The following is a 13,653-nucleotide window of genomic DNA, read 5'->3' as shown; positions in this document are numbered from 1 at the left end:
CCTTACACGTGTATGCACTTTAAAGGGCACTAGTTAGAATACCGTGCACGTCCGCGTGTGCATTTCTCAGCTTAGACAGATAATGACCCACATTCGTGTGTCCCGCCGGGGTCGTATCTCTTCATCTCCCCCGGATACACACTGTCTTGAACTTGGGGTTTATGCTCCCTCTCCCGTTCTTTATAATTTGGCATCTATTAAGGTGTTTCAAAGTTCCCGAACAATATACCCTGGAAACTTCCGTCACAGAATTGAAACTTCAGGACTTAAAAAACAAACAAACCAGTCGCAGCTTTACTTAGGTATCTCTGTTTACTTAATCATCTTCTCAGTGGGTGTCCTTCCGGACCAGCACAGTTTGGGCATGAGATTCTCGTGATCACTGAAAACGGGCCCTGCAAACTCTAGGGCACCCTAACATTTCCAGGGGCTGGGAACAAGGGTCCAAGAGAAAGCAGGAGGCCTTCTGCTGCCCCACTCCTCCCTGATCTTCTCAGCCTCCGGAGCCAGGCGTGAGGAGAGGAGGTCCATCCTTCTGGAAGCCCGCTTAGGGCTTTGGGCTGGAAACTCTGGATTGTGGGAGTGGCCGAGAGGGGAGTGGGGTGACTAAAGCTTCTCAATTTTAGCCCTGGACGCCCTGAGTCCCAAGGCAAACTGTGACCCTAGAAGACCTTCTGCTCTGTGCGGTCTGGAGCCCCCTGTATTACTAGTACCCTTTTATCTAGGCGGAAGGCCTTCCTTGGGTAGTTAATTCTGGAGCCAGTTTATTATCTTCAAGTAAACATATATCCCTTGTTCTGGGGCTCATTCGTTTCTTCCACTCCTCTCTCAGTTCAGCTGCAAGTTTGCAGCGATCTTATCAGCCCATAGTCGGCCTAACGTGGCTGCAGTGCCCCTCAGCCGTCCTTAAGGAAAGGAAAAAAGGAAAGAAAGAAACTTTTAAACTAGAGGTCCTCTCTCCTTTCTCTCAGTAGATTTTTCAGTAGTTGGTTCCCTCCTTTGGTCGCTAGGTTAAGTGCTTGACAAGGGTCCGATGGCTGGAAAGCTTCTTCCCCTCGGAATACTGATGTTGTCCCCTTAACCATTTCATGATTTTGCTGAATCAATAAAGGAAACTTTAACTTTAGTATTGAAGAAAATCTTAATTGCTGGGGGGAAAAAAAATAAGGTTGAAAGAATTGGGAAGAGTTATAAAGAGACGCTCTGTATGGTTGGGGATGTAGCTCAGTGGTAGAGCGCATGCTTCGCATGTATGAGGCCCCGGGTTCGATCCCCGGCATCTCCAAACTGTTTTCCCTGCACCATCGGAAGCTGTGGCTATGTTTTTATAATGTGGAATCATTAGACTTCGTATCCTCGTCTTCGTTAATTTTCTAAGGCGTTCTTATAGCCACTGCATACAGAATCATGTGTGTTGAGAGGGAAACAGGACAACTCTAAGGTATTTTGCGAAATCTTTATCTGAAACCGATAAAACTGGCAACTTAGAGAAAAAAAAAACACCCAAGGGAAGAGATGGCCTAAGCGGAGCAGCCTGCCAATCAGCCCAGGGCCTACCAGTAAAAGGCTATTTGTAGTATCTGGCTGGCCTTTAAAGGCAGAGATAATCTTGGCCTGAAAATACAGAGGGTTGGGCGGGAGGATAAGGGGGTATTGCTAGCCACCTCGTTGCTGCGTCACCGCAGGAAGAAAGTAGGATGAGTCTTGGGAGAAGGACGAAGTCTAGGTCGGTGGGGCCAAATTCGACGTCTTGGATACACCACATTACTTACAGTATAAAAAAAATAAACAATAACCAGAGTACATTCTTGTAAGGACTTTGGAAAGGCACCTGTCGCAGTCGGCCGGTTAGCTCAGTTGGTTAGAGCGTGGTGCTAATAACGCCAAGGTCGCGGGTTCGATCCCCGTACGGGCCAGTGGTTCGTTTTCTATTCGGTGTCTACTCGCCCTGAATGCTGACCTCCCCTTGTGTCCCCCGGAGAGGCGGCGGCGGCGGGGGACCACGGCCCGGGGGAGGACAGCGGCTTTTTGCTTCAAGTGCAGACCACCCCAGGGGAACCCCGAGCGCGCATCTCGGCAAGCGGGCACGCTCGGAGAGTTTGCCCCGAGAAGCAGAAGGGCACCGGGACGCTGTAGGGGTGATTCAATTCATTAGGAGGAAAACGGCGTCGCCGAACGCTGCCCCCGAAAAGAGTCAGGAAACAAGTGTCTTGAATCACCGCGGCGCGGGCTCGCGTCCGTGCGGACTGAAGGCAGCGCTGGTCACGCAGGCGGGGGAGGAACCCGAGTGCAGAGAAGCCCGCTGTCCTCATTGAATGGATGGCCCCGTGAGGAAGGACCAAGCCGCTGGGCACAACCCACCCTGCTTCCGTCCGCGTCCTGGGGGCCGGCTTGCCGACGCCCGCGGCCCCTGCGTTCTGGCCATTTCTGGACGGGACGCCCCTGTGTCCGCCTCATTTTCCGCCACGGCCGGCTTTCGGCTCCTTAACTGTGTCCCCCGCTTCCCACACAGCTCATGTCCTCTGAATTCTCGACCCCGCGTCCCCACGGCCCTCCGAGCCACGCCCGCGCTCCGGCTACTTGCCGGGGACCCCGGGAACAGGGGGCCGGCCGGGGGTCGTCCCACAGACCGGCTCCGCGAGGTGACAAGCAGCACCGGCTTCTGCTGCCCTCTCAGCGGCCACGGTCTTTTCTTACAGTGGATGGGCCGGCGGCCCTTGAGAAACAAGGCTCCGTTCACTCCTTACAGGGATTATTGGGTCGCGAGATGAGCCGGCGAAGTTCTGGGAGCCACAGAGCCGGAGGGTCAGAGTAAGGGTCGGTGGTAGTTATATTTGCCCAAATATGAATGAAATGCAAAAGAGAAAATAAAGAAATTCACTAAATATTTAATATATTCAGAAGAGCCAGGAAGCGTGCGGCTCGTTGGTCTAGGGGTATGATTCTCGCTTAGGGTGCGAGAGGTCCCGGGTTCAAATCCCGGACGAGCCCTGTTCTGTTTTGTTTTGTTTTGTTTTACAGAAAAACAGGTGCAGCTACAGTTCAATGAAACCACTCGACCTTCACGTGAAAATGCGTTCGCTGCATACGCTCTGGATCCCAATAAGTGACTTTTACTAAAAAGAAACAAACACTGTTTAATTTTGGTTTTTACTCCGTGTTCCATCGGCTCTAAAGTGACTCTCGCAGAGGCAGATGTTTCTGGTTCTCCAAGTTAGTTCCAACTCCACGGTTGTGATCCGATCAAAGTGCAGGAAGACGATGGTCACATCTCCATTCAGTGTCATGCATCGTTCATTCATCACTTTTTTGTGGAAAAATAAGACAATGAGCTCTAGAGTTGGGGTTCTGGCAACCTTCGTCCAGGATATTTCGGCTTTCCTCGTTCGCACAGGGGTGACTATCTCCCCCCGCCCAATCTTTCAGGAGACTGAGGTTCTGCCTCCTCGTTGGGAGGGGACGCTTTCTCGCTTCCCGGGGGGTGCTCTTGGTACATTCACTAAGCAGGTATTTGTTTACCATCTATTATGTTCAGTGAACTTTTGAGGTCAGTGGTAAACAAAACACACATTAAAATGAAATTGCACCCCCTTTCCCTTCTCTGCGTGTGTGAGCCTTGATGGTGGGGAAGTACAAAATATGAACAAGCGGTGGGAGGAGAAACCCGCAGAGACTGCCTGCGGGGCCACAGCCACAGCCAGAGGTGCCTCGTTGGGCCACAAAGAGGGCGCAAGGGCGCCTGGGCTTGGAAGAGCGATGGGGGTGCCAGGGTTGGAGTGATTCGCTCAGCACCCAGAGATGCCGGCCCTCGGATCCGGGAAACTTTCTGTGCCGTATTCGCAGCAGGTCGGTGAGGGGGGGGGGGGTGGTGGCGAGGTAGGGAAAGTGAGCCGGTTTGCACAGCAAGAATAACAGATAATGCTTATATACTTTGACTTTCACGTCGTCTTCTTTGGAAGACAAAAACAATCAGACAAGACCTGGAGCCCTATAGTCGCAAAAGGGCCAAGAAGAATTCGTATGTGCTCATAATAGATTGGGGAAGACTTAACGCCAACTGCCCGGCTAGCTCAGTCGGTAGAGCATGAGACTCTTAATCTCAGGGTCGTGGGTTCGAGCCCCACGTTGGGCGGTCGCTCTTTTTCCTTTCAATGTGTGTTCTCAACTCCTTTTCTGTCCACTCACCTCCGAAGCAAGGCTCCCCCCCAATGTCAAGCAAGAGGAGTTTGGGAGGTCAACGCTTTTAAATGTGTGGAATGATGGAATCACCGGGAGCGGCCGCGGTTCACGGCTCTGCTCAGCTACGCCTAACGTGCTCTCTTACTCTTGCAGAGGTGGGCCTCATCGCCCCCTAGCGGGGAATGCATTTTTCTGGCCTCTTAGAGATTTCTCTTGACATTGCAAGTCTGTGGTAGGGCATGAGCTTTGTATTTTTAAGCTCCTCGGATGATTCTGAAGCACGAAAAAAGGCTTAGGATGGCGGGAGAAGGACGCAGAGATGTTGGCAAAGCTAAAGTCTGAAGGTGGAGAAAAAAACGATCCAAACACAGGGAACAGTCTGATGGGCAGAGGTCAGAGGTGACAATGTCCAAGCAGAGTTTTGAGATCCGCGACTCCACTTTCTGGCCCAAGCAAGTGTCATTCCAGAATAATGGGAGGCGAATTTGTTATTTCCACTGCCTCACACATCGGTTCGGTTTCTGATCACCTGCACCCAGACAGCACAATACACCTAATTGTGGAAGGTACCGAACAGTCCATAATAGACTGCAACTGCCTACAAAATAAAATCTAACTATTTCGGCTTGTTTTTCAAAAGCCAAACTGCATTTCTACCCCCAACTCCTCTGAGCTCTCCACCCTCTAGAATAAACCTGCCCAGTCCAGCCACCGAGGTTCGCTCACTGTGTCCTCTTTTTCCTCCTACAAATCCATGCTGGTTGGGACTAGGTCGAGTCAGCTCTGTGCATGGACGATATTATCCCAGACAGGGGTGGATGTTGCCACCACTGACTGACCTGAAAACCATTCCCGTGGTCAAACTGACCAAGACTTTTCCAAATGTCCCTTTAGGAAAATTCCATCACGCCTGTCTTACTTTATCATTCCTTTGAAGCGTTCGTGGATTCACTGGCAGTGAGTGATGAAACACCCATGACCGTGATGGAGAAACCACACACATACACAGCTCTTCATTGATTCTAAAAGCACAACGAACCACATATGTTCCTCTCACTTCCCTAACCTCGACCCGATGTTCTCTTCAGGCCTCAGGACAACTCATGAAAATGCTCTCACTTGAGTATCCACATCTGGCTGGACATGTGAGTCACCTGGCGAGCTTTGCAAATTTGATTCCTGAGCCCCAGCTCGGCCCTAGTGAAGCTGAATCTCCGATGCTTTAGAAACCAGGGCTTCCGAGGGGGTTCGTTTCATTTTAACACGACGGATTCGGTGGCCTGGCCCGGCTGGAGTACCACGAGGGGTCAGCATCTTACCGGAAGCCCTGTTTCTCGGTGTCTCGGGTTCAGAAACTTGACGTCGCGGGTCTTTTCTGCCATTCGCCCTTCCTCTTCCCAGGCACGTAGACTCTGCAGGGATGGGGTCCCGATTCCCCCAAATGAAACACACTCGTCCCTTTGTTCGTTCTGCACGCTCACTGAGCGCCACTCTGTGTCAGGAGGTGCTCTGGGGGTTGGGATTCATCGGTGGACAAAGCAACGACCCCTGCCCCTTACATTCCGCGTAGTAAATACACAAGTAAATGAAAAGCGGCGTTAGAGCGTGGTCAGGGTGCTGGGATCAGGTCGGGGGCACGCTGCAGCAGGAAACGGGGCTGTCAGGTGAAGCTTCCCGAAGGGGACTTTTGAGCAAACAGGAGCCACGGTGTCATTTTCGAGGAGAGTTTCTAAACAGAGGACTCAGGCCGAAGGCAAAGGCGTGTTTGTGGCCATGTGGTCTCAAAAAATGTGAGACCTTGCAGGCTGTCAGGACTTCGAGCTGAGTGAGGCAGGAATACGTCTCAGAAGTGTCTGTACAGAAGAGTGACAGGGTCTAACCTACCTCTGAAAAGGATAACTGGCTGTCGCGTCGGGAACAGATCTCAAGGGGACAATAGCGGTCACAAGGAGACCACGTCAGGAGGCTCTTGGTGACCAAAGGTGTCAAGTCAGCCCGGAGGGGTCACAGGGCAGGAGCGGAGAAGTGGCCTGATTTCTGGGACTTCCTGGGGGTGCGAACGACAGTCAAGAAAAACTTTTAAAGTCAGAGGGTGACTTGGTAGATGTACACCAAGAAACAAACTGTTAGGGGACCGTGTGTGTGTGTGTGTGTGTGTGTGTAGGCCAAATTCGTATGGAAGGTCGGCTAGGGTATAATCAGAGCAAAAAGAGACGGTGACACTGCTGGTGTCGCTGTAAAGATGCGGGTGCTGCTGGCTGGCTGTGCCCCACTGAGCGGGCGCCAGCCCCGCGGAATCGCGGTGTGGAAAGACTGCCCGCTTCTGGGCGCCGTGGAGTCACTGCCAATTACCCCTCTCCACGCGCCCCCTTCCAAAGCTTCCTTGTCTCTTTACCCAGGCGCCTGGATGACTATCGCTGATCGGTCACCCGCTCCCCGTGATGTTACACTTAGTCCCCAAACTATTCAGCATTTCACCTGCTCCGCTCAACTGCATCTGTCGTTGGGCGCGGGAGTCACATGTTTTTCGCCACGTGGATTCCCCAGAGGTTGGAGATCCCGTCGTCGTGTACCCAATGACACCGAGAATCAAGAGTCGACATGACATGGATGAACAAGAAGGAACTTTCCTAGAGGGGTACACTGACCTTGACTGTCTTCCAAACCAACGGATGAACACCCTTCTCGTGCTGGACGCTCAGGATGAAAACACACACGCAACGTGGTCCGGGCCTTCAAGAAGCCTGTCATCTCCCCACTGGGAGAATGTAACTGATTCAGGGGAAGTGAAACCCCCAGCTGTGTTTGAGCTGGCGCTAGGAAACGAAGGGGCTTGGCGTGACGGGTTTAAAGAAGTAGGTGACGGTGACGGGACCGGGTAGTTACGAAATCACCCGGGTTTACCAAGCAAAATCCGAGGAACAAAGACCTCGTATCTGGTTCAGATGTTCTACCTGCGAGAGCCTACAACCACTGAGGATTTCCGGACCACGTGTTGTGGGCAGACGAACCCCAAGTCTTAGTGGAAAGCCTGAACCGCCTTTCCTCGCCCCGCAGCCCCTGCTGAATGTTTTGGCTTCTGGGGTGCCTCGAGGACTATACTGGGTTATCACGGATAAAACAAATAGTGCTAATATTAATAAACATACCCGATTGTCAATGAACTTATTGCATTTCTGGCTTCTAAACAACCTTTGAGTTGCTTGGAACAGACTGCTTTTTCCTATTCTTACTAGTCCTTGGCTATATTGTTAAAACTGAATTGACATACTTGAAAATTGAATTTCTGAATCTAAGACCTGTGGCATCACCTCCAAGGCCAAGGCTGTCCCTGAGCAGCTAACCTAACTGCTTCGATAAAACACTTGAACTGCAAAGGGTGTTTGGCGGGGCGGAGGGGTCTTGTTATGCCAATCTGCCAAAACAAAACACCACTGGGTGCTTGAACAACAGAGATTTATTTCCTCAGTTCTGGAGGTTGAGAAGTCCAAGGTCGAGGGGCCAGCTGATTCAGTTTCTGGTAAGAGCTCTCTTCTTGGTTTGTGGACGTCGCCTTCTCATCGTGTCCCCGCGCAGAAGGGCGAGGGGGGTGAGCTCCCTTCCGGTGAGGACACTAATCCCACTGCATCGGGGCCCCATCCCCGTGACCTCATTTAACCCGATTGACTTCCTTACTCCAAATACAGCCACGCTGAGGGTTCCGTGTAAACTTCAGTAAAGCTTTCACATGAATTTTGGGGAGACCCCCCCCCAAAAAAACCCCACCCAAAACACACTGTGGCATTTGGAATTCGGAAGCTTCTCTGGCACACGGTAGTCAAACAGTTGTTGAAGGAATGATTTAGCTGCACTGTCTGTACAAAACTCAACCCCACCTTCTATACATCTAACAGTGTATGATAAACATGACTAAATTAGCTAAAAAACCGCCTTACAGTGGCTTTTCCTCAGGACAGATACTCAGGAAGCGGAACGCAAGACTGTTCATTACTAGAGCTGGAATGGTGCTGGATGGAGCCAGATAGGAAAAAGACAAAAGAAAATACAAAGAAGCGAGTAATTTGAGGGCACCGACTACAAGGCTGTGTAAGCCCAGAGACAGATCCGAACTCGGGAGGTCAGTCTCTGAGAAAGCGCAAAGGGGGACAAAACCGCACTGTTGTGAACAGGAGGTTCTAGTTCAGCCTGTTCCGGAAGCTCCAACAGCAATCTGTCAGTCAGGTGTGCTTCTGGAAGCCTCGCTAGGTGAGGAGAGGAAAGGAAGAAAGGAGGAAACGTGTCAGAGGCCACGGGTCCAGGAGAAAGGAAGAACCCTCTAGGCACGCGTGCTCATCTGTGCAAGCAGCCCGGGGACAACCGCCTCGGCATTCCAGAAACAAAGGACAGTATCATTTTCTGAACAGGAAATAAGGAAAATGTAAGGAAGGACTGCAGCAGTTTTCAGAGATTATGGCTCAAGAGATCTGTCCACGTGACTGGACTGGAGGGCGTGGCCTCTGGGAAAGAGGCCTAAACTATGGCGCCAAAGAACAATGAAACCAATGCGTCAAGCTGCCTCCTTCTTTCAGGCCTGTCACACAGGAGTCTCATGAAGGATAAAGCACTGCCCCCACTGTTGCACCTATTGCTACCTTTTTGTTTCATGTGGTATATTCTTGAACTTTCCACTCTGACTTACCCAAAGGTGTGGCCCAGATGAAAACCTTTCAAAGCGCCCTGTGAGGGCTCCCCTGTTTGAGCGGGTGGGGGGACTGAGCAGTTCACCCCACACACTTTGCTTTACGAATGCTATTTCGTAGGATATTCACGACAATACCTCTTAGGACCTGTATTATTTTTATTATCATCACCCCCATTCTGGACAGGGCATGGGGAAGTTAGAGAGGTCACAAAGGGGGGAAGAGACAGGATTCAAAAGTGGCCTAAGTGGTCCGAACACTAATGAGGTAACAGAAAGAGAAATTATGAAGATAATTCCATTTACAATGGCACCAAAAAGAATAACAAACCTAGGAATAAATTTAGGAAGTTTCACCAAGGAAGTGAGAGACCCATACTCCGAAAACTGTTTAAACACTGATGAAAGAGACCGAAGGCAAGACAGGCAAATGGAGAGATGTTCCGCGCTCGCGGACTGGAAGAATCAATCTTGTTAAAATCTCCATACGACCCAAAGTAATCTACAGATTGAATGCGAGCCTTATCAAAACACAACTGCGTTTTTCATGGAATATGCAAAAAAATGGGTATGCAACCACAAGAGACCCGCCCCCCCCCAGAGTCAAAGCGATCTAGAGAAAGAAGAACAAAGCTGGAGGTATCATAAACCCATAAAATTCATATTTCAAGATATATATATATGCATATATACATATATAACATGCATATTGTATACCATGTACATTATATAACATATACACACTTCAAGATACACTACGAAGCTGTAATAATCACAACAGAATAGTACTGGCGCTAAAACAGACACATTGGCCAATGGAATAGAGAACCCAGAAATAAACCCACACGTATCTGGCCCATTAGGAGAAAAGAGGCAAGAATATCCAATGGGAAAAAGGCAGCCTGTCGACAAATGGTGCCCGGAGAACTGGACGGCAACATGCAGAAGGACGAAACTAGACCACTTTCTTACACCATTCACAAAAACAAACTCAAAATGGATGAAAGACCTAAAACCATAAAACTCCTAGGAGAAAACAGAGGTAATAATTTCTCTGACATCAGACCGCGCAACATTTTTCTAGAGCTGTCTCCTCAGGCAAGGGAAACAAAAGCAAAAGTAAACAACTGGGACTACACCAAACCGAAAAGCATTTACACAGTGACAGAAACCATCAACAAAGTGAAAAGGCAATCTACCGAACGGGAGAAAATATTTGCAAGTGACATGTCCAATAAGGGGCCAATATCCAAAATATATAAAGGACTTGCACAACTCAAACACCAAAAACCCTAAACAATATGATTAAAAATGGGCAGAGGACCCAGACATTTTTCCAAAGAAGACATCCAGATGGCCAACAGACGCATGAAAAGGTGCTCAACATCACTCATCATCAGGGAAGTGAAAATCAAAAGCACAGTGAGAGATCACCTCCCACCTGTCAGAACAGCTAGAGTCAAAAAGGCAAGAAAACAGCAAGTGTTGGCGAGGATGTGGAGAAAAAGGAACCCTTGTGCACTGTTGGTGGGAACGTACATTGGCGCGGCCGCTGTGGAAAACAGTAGAGGTTCTTCAAAAAGTTAGAAATAGAAGTACCCTATGACGCAGTAATTTCACTACTGGCTAATAACCCAAAGAAAATGAAAACACTAATCTGAAAAGGTATATCCGCGCCTATGTTTATGGCAGCATTATTCAGAGTAACCCATATATGGAAGCAACCCAGGCGTCCATCAATAGAGGAACAAATAAAGAAGATGTACTATGTACATACAATGGACTATTACTCAGCCAGAAAAAAAATGAGACCTCGCCATTTGTGACAACGTGGATGGACCTAGAGGACGTAATTCAAAGACAAATACCATATGCTTTCACTTATATGTGGAATCTCAAAACAAAACAAAGAAACAACAAAAAAGCAAACTTTTAAATACACCAAGTTGCAAAGAACAAACTTGTGGTTGCCAGGGGGAGGTGGGCAGGAGAATAAGTGAAATAGATAAAGGGGTACAAATTTCCAGGTATAAGATTACATCAGGGAGGTGAAAAGTACAGCGTTGAGAATACGGCCAATACGATTACGGTAATATTGTCTGGTGACAGATCGTGACTACACTCATCATAGTGACCACAGTAATGCATAGAATTTTTGAATCATTACACTGTATCCCTGAAACTAACATACCACTGTTTATGATACTTCAATTAAAAAAAACAAACAAAAAAAACCCAAGTGGCCTAAGTGGCCCCAAAGCCTTTGTTCTTTCCATTGTACCATACACGCTACTGAATGTCTGTTGCCCTAATTTCTACCACAAAAATTCGTTATTTACTTTTATATTGTGTTAAACAGAGCCTACCTACAGGAGGGTTCAATGCACATACATTTCTTGCAGTCTTACAACGCAGTGACCTTTAAAGCACATTTCACAGAAGCGGCTCTGCACTCCCCCCGGGACACACGCAGTCTGCACCTGGGGCGAGCCGGTCTCTGCCCCCCCCCCCCCCCCCCCCCCCGCCAGGGTCACTACCGCACGCCCCCCACCCGCCTCTCCCCGGGATGTGGGGCGGGGTCACAGCTCGCTCAGCCCGCGGGGCCCGCGGCCAGCGCGCGCGCGGGAAACCTTACTGCAGGGACAAAGGAAAGAGCGACCTGTCGCTAGGCAGCGTGGGCCCCACTGGACACGAAAGGACCTTTATCTGACGGAAAATTACGCAGTGCACAGCGCGAACTACAGAACCTTCAGGACGGCTCACCGGCCCGGCGTCGGGCGGAGCTGCCAGAGCTCCGCGGCCCGGGTCGCCCCCGCCGCACGTCGCGCCACGCCCTCCCGCCACGTGACCGCCGCTCGCCACGTGACCCCCAGCCACCGGCCCCCCGTGCGGCGCGGCGGTCCGCTGCCCCCGCCCCGGCTCCGGACCTGGAGGAAGGGAGCACGGCGTCCGGAGGGGGCGGGTGAAGAAGCCAGAAAAGTGGGCGGCCGAGCGAGTGCCCCCGGGCGGGCGCCCAAAACGGCCGTCGGGGCGCGGCCGTGTGGAGCCCCTTCGGCCGAGGGGGGCCCTGGCGCGCTTTCCTTTCCTGGGTGGGCCTACCTGCCCCCCGACCGGTCCCCCGAACTCCTGCGCTTTCCGACCGTCGCGTCCGGGAGTTCGGCGCGCGCACGCTCACCTGCGTCTGAGAACACTCCCGAAGGACGTAAAGGGACCCCAAAACTTTCCTGCTTTTTCCCGGTTTCACCCCGGGTTGCATTTTATTTTGCAGATCTATAGAAAGGAATGTTAGAGATTCATATACATGAATCAGGCAAGATTCTTCACCTACAAAAATACAGGTTGTACATACACATCTCAGCGTCCCTCGCATCTACCGCCTGTACCGCCACCTGCCCCCCTCTCTCAAGGCTCCCTTCAGGCCCGTCTTTTTCATCTCTGAATCTTTTCTCACGTGGAGCGGGACAAAATGCAAGGCAGCTTTTTATGACATTTCGATGCATTTAACTTTTTGACAGGTGTGCTTTGACAAAATGGATACTATGAAATACACCTATAAAATAACATTTAGTCAATTTGGGCTTAGGGTGGAGATAAAATTTTATATGTAATTCATTCAGACCGTCCTCTCTTCTAGTAGATGGTTCGTGAAGACTCGAAGAGGTTAATGGCCAAATTAAGTGATTAACTTGCTTTTAATTCTTACTCAGAAAAAAAAGATTTTTTTTTCTTTGTCCCACAGGTGGTCTCCATGATCTACTTGCCCAAGGGGGGTCATTTGCCCCATCTGTGTGGTTCCATCGGGTGACAGTGTAATGATATTTAATGGAATGTGAAGAAGGACAAAACATTCCTGATGTCGGAGGCCACCGCAGGTCGATTTCATTAACAAGAGAGTAACCGACCTTTTTGACCTTCAGACAGTCACAGAAAACTTGGTCAGAACCTCACACTTGGCAAAATTAACTAGTATTTGAAAGACATTAGTTTCTACCTTGCGTGAAGATAGAGAAGAATTTAAAAACGTAGTTTTGGCTCCCTATCGATGTTTTTGCCGAGTTCAGAATTCGTGTGGTAAACCATTTGTCTACAAAGACAAATGTCAATGAAAGGACATTTTAGCGTTTCGGAGAGCTTAACCCTCTACTTCTTTTCTTCCTCCTCCCCCTCCTTCTGTTAGTGACCCTGTTAGAATTTAAGTCACTTCAAATCCTATTTCTAAATTGAGTCAAAATCGGTTACTGAAATGCATTCCTCATCATAGAAAACGCTCCTCGCTAAGTCCTTAGCCGTTTCTGTGCCTCCTTATTTTATTTTGCTTTTTGCAAACCAGTGGAGGCTCCCGTTTCCTTCTTCGTCCAGGGCAGTGGACCTTGGAGCGTCCGTCGCGAAGGAGCGCGGGATTAAGAACAGAAGAGCGGACGCGGCCAAGGCGAACCCGTAAACCACGCGGCCGAGCGAAGGGACCAGCGCCTACGGGCTCCCAAGCGCGCGCAGAGAAGGCATCCTCGGCGGGAACGCTTAGCAGTGTGATTCCTTCGATAGCTCAGTTGGTAGAGCGGAGGACTGTAGTGGCAAAGCTTCTCGGGCATCCTTAGGTCGCTGGTTCGAATCCGGCTCGAAGGAATTCGTGTTTTGCGTCCTTTTTTTTTTTTTTTTTGAATCCTCACCCTCAAAAAGGTGCATTTCAGCTACATACATCCCCGATGTGCGTCTCCTAAGACTATTCCCGTTGTACAACGAATCTAATTTTTAAAATTACTGGTTTCTGTAACGACGACTAATACGCGCGATCAGAC

General features: G+C 49.9%; 5 non-coding genes across 5 annotated transcripts; all 5 read left to right on the top strand.

Annotated features, from left to right (window-relative positions):
- The first annotated feature begins 1,213 nt into the window (after positions 1–1,213).
- On the top strand, positions 1,214–1,285 carry TRNAA-CGC (transfer RNA alanine (anticodon CGC)). Its single transcript has one exon. It is a non-coding gene; the product is annotated as a tRNA-Ala (tRNA).
- A 557-nt stretch (positions 1,286–1,842) lies between these two features.
- Positions 1,843–1,916, top strand: TRNAI-AAU (transfer RNA isoleucine (anticodon AAU)). The gene has a single exon. It is a non-coding gene; the product is annotated as a tRNA-Ile (tRNA).
- Positions 1,917–2,919: 1,003 nt separating this feature from the next.
- Positions 2,920–2,991, top strand: TRNAP-AGG (transfer RNA proline (anticodon AGG)). The gene has a single exon. It is a non-coding gene; the product is annotated as a tRNA-Pro (tRNA).
- Positions 2,992–4,059: 1,068 nt separating this feature from the next.
- On the top strand, positions 4,060–4,132 carry TRNAK-CUU (transfer RNA lysine (anticodon CUU)). Its single transcript has one exon. It is a non-coding gene; the product is annotated as a tRNA-Lys (tRNA).
- Positions 4,133–13,389: 9,257 nt separating this feature from the next.
- TRNAY-GUA (transfer RNA tyrosine (anticodon GUA)) lies at positions 13,390–13,480 on the top strand. Its single transcript is given in 2 exon segments — positions 13,390–13,426; positions 13,445–13,480. It is a non-coding gene; the product is annotated as a tRNA-Tyr (tRNA).
- The last annotated feature ends 173 nt before the right edge of the window (positions 13,481–13,653 follow it).

This window comes from Panthera uncia (genome assembly GCF_023721935.1).
Source record: "Panthera uncia isolate 11264 chromosome B2 unlocalized genomic scaffold, Puncia_PCG_1.0 HiC_scaffold_25, whole genome shotgun sequence".
In the NCBI taxonomy this organism is placed as follows: domain Eukaryota; kingdom Metazoa; phylum Chordata; class Mammalia; order Carnivora; family Felidae; genus Panthera; species Panthera uncia.
The sequence above is the reverse complement of the archived record's forward strand: the minus strand, read 5'-3'. Positions and strand labels throughout refer to the sequence as shown.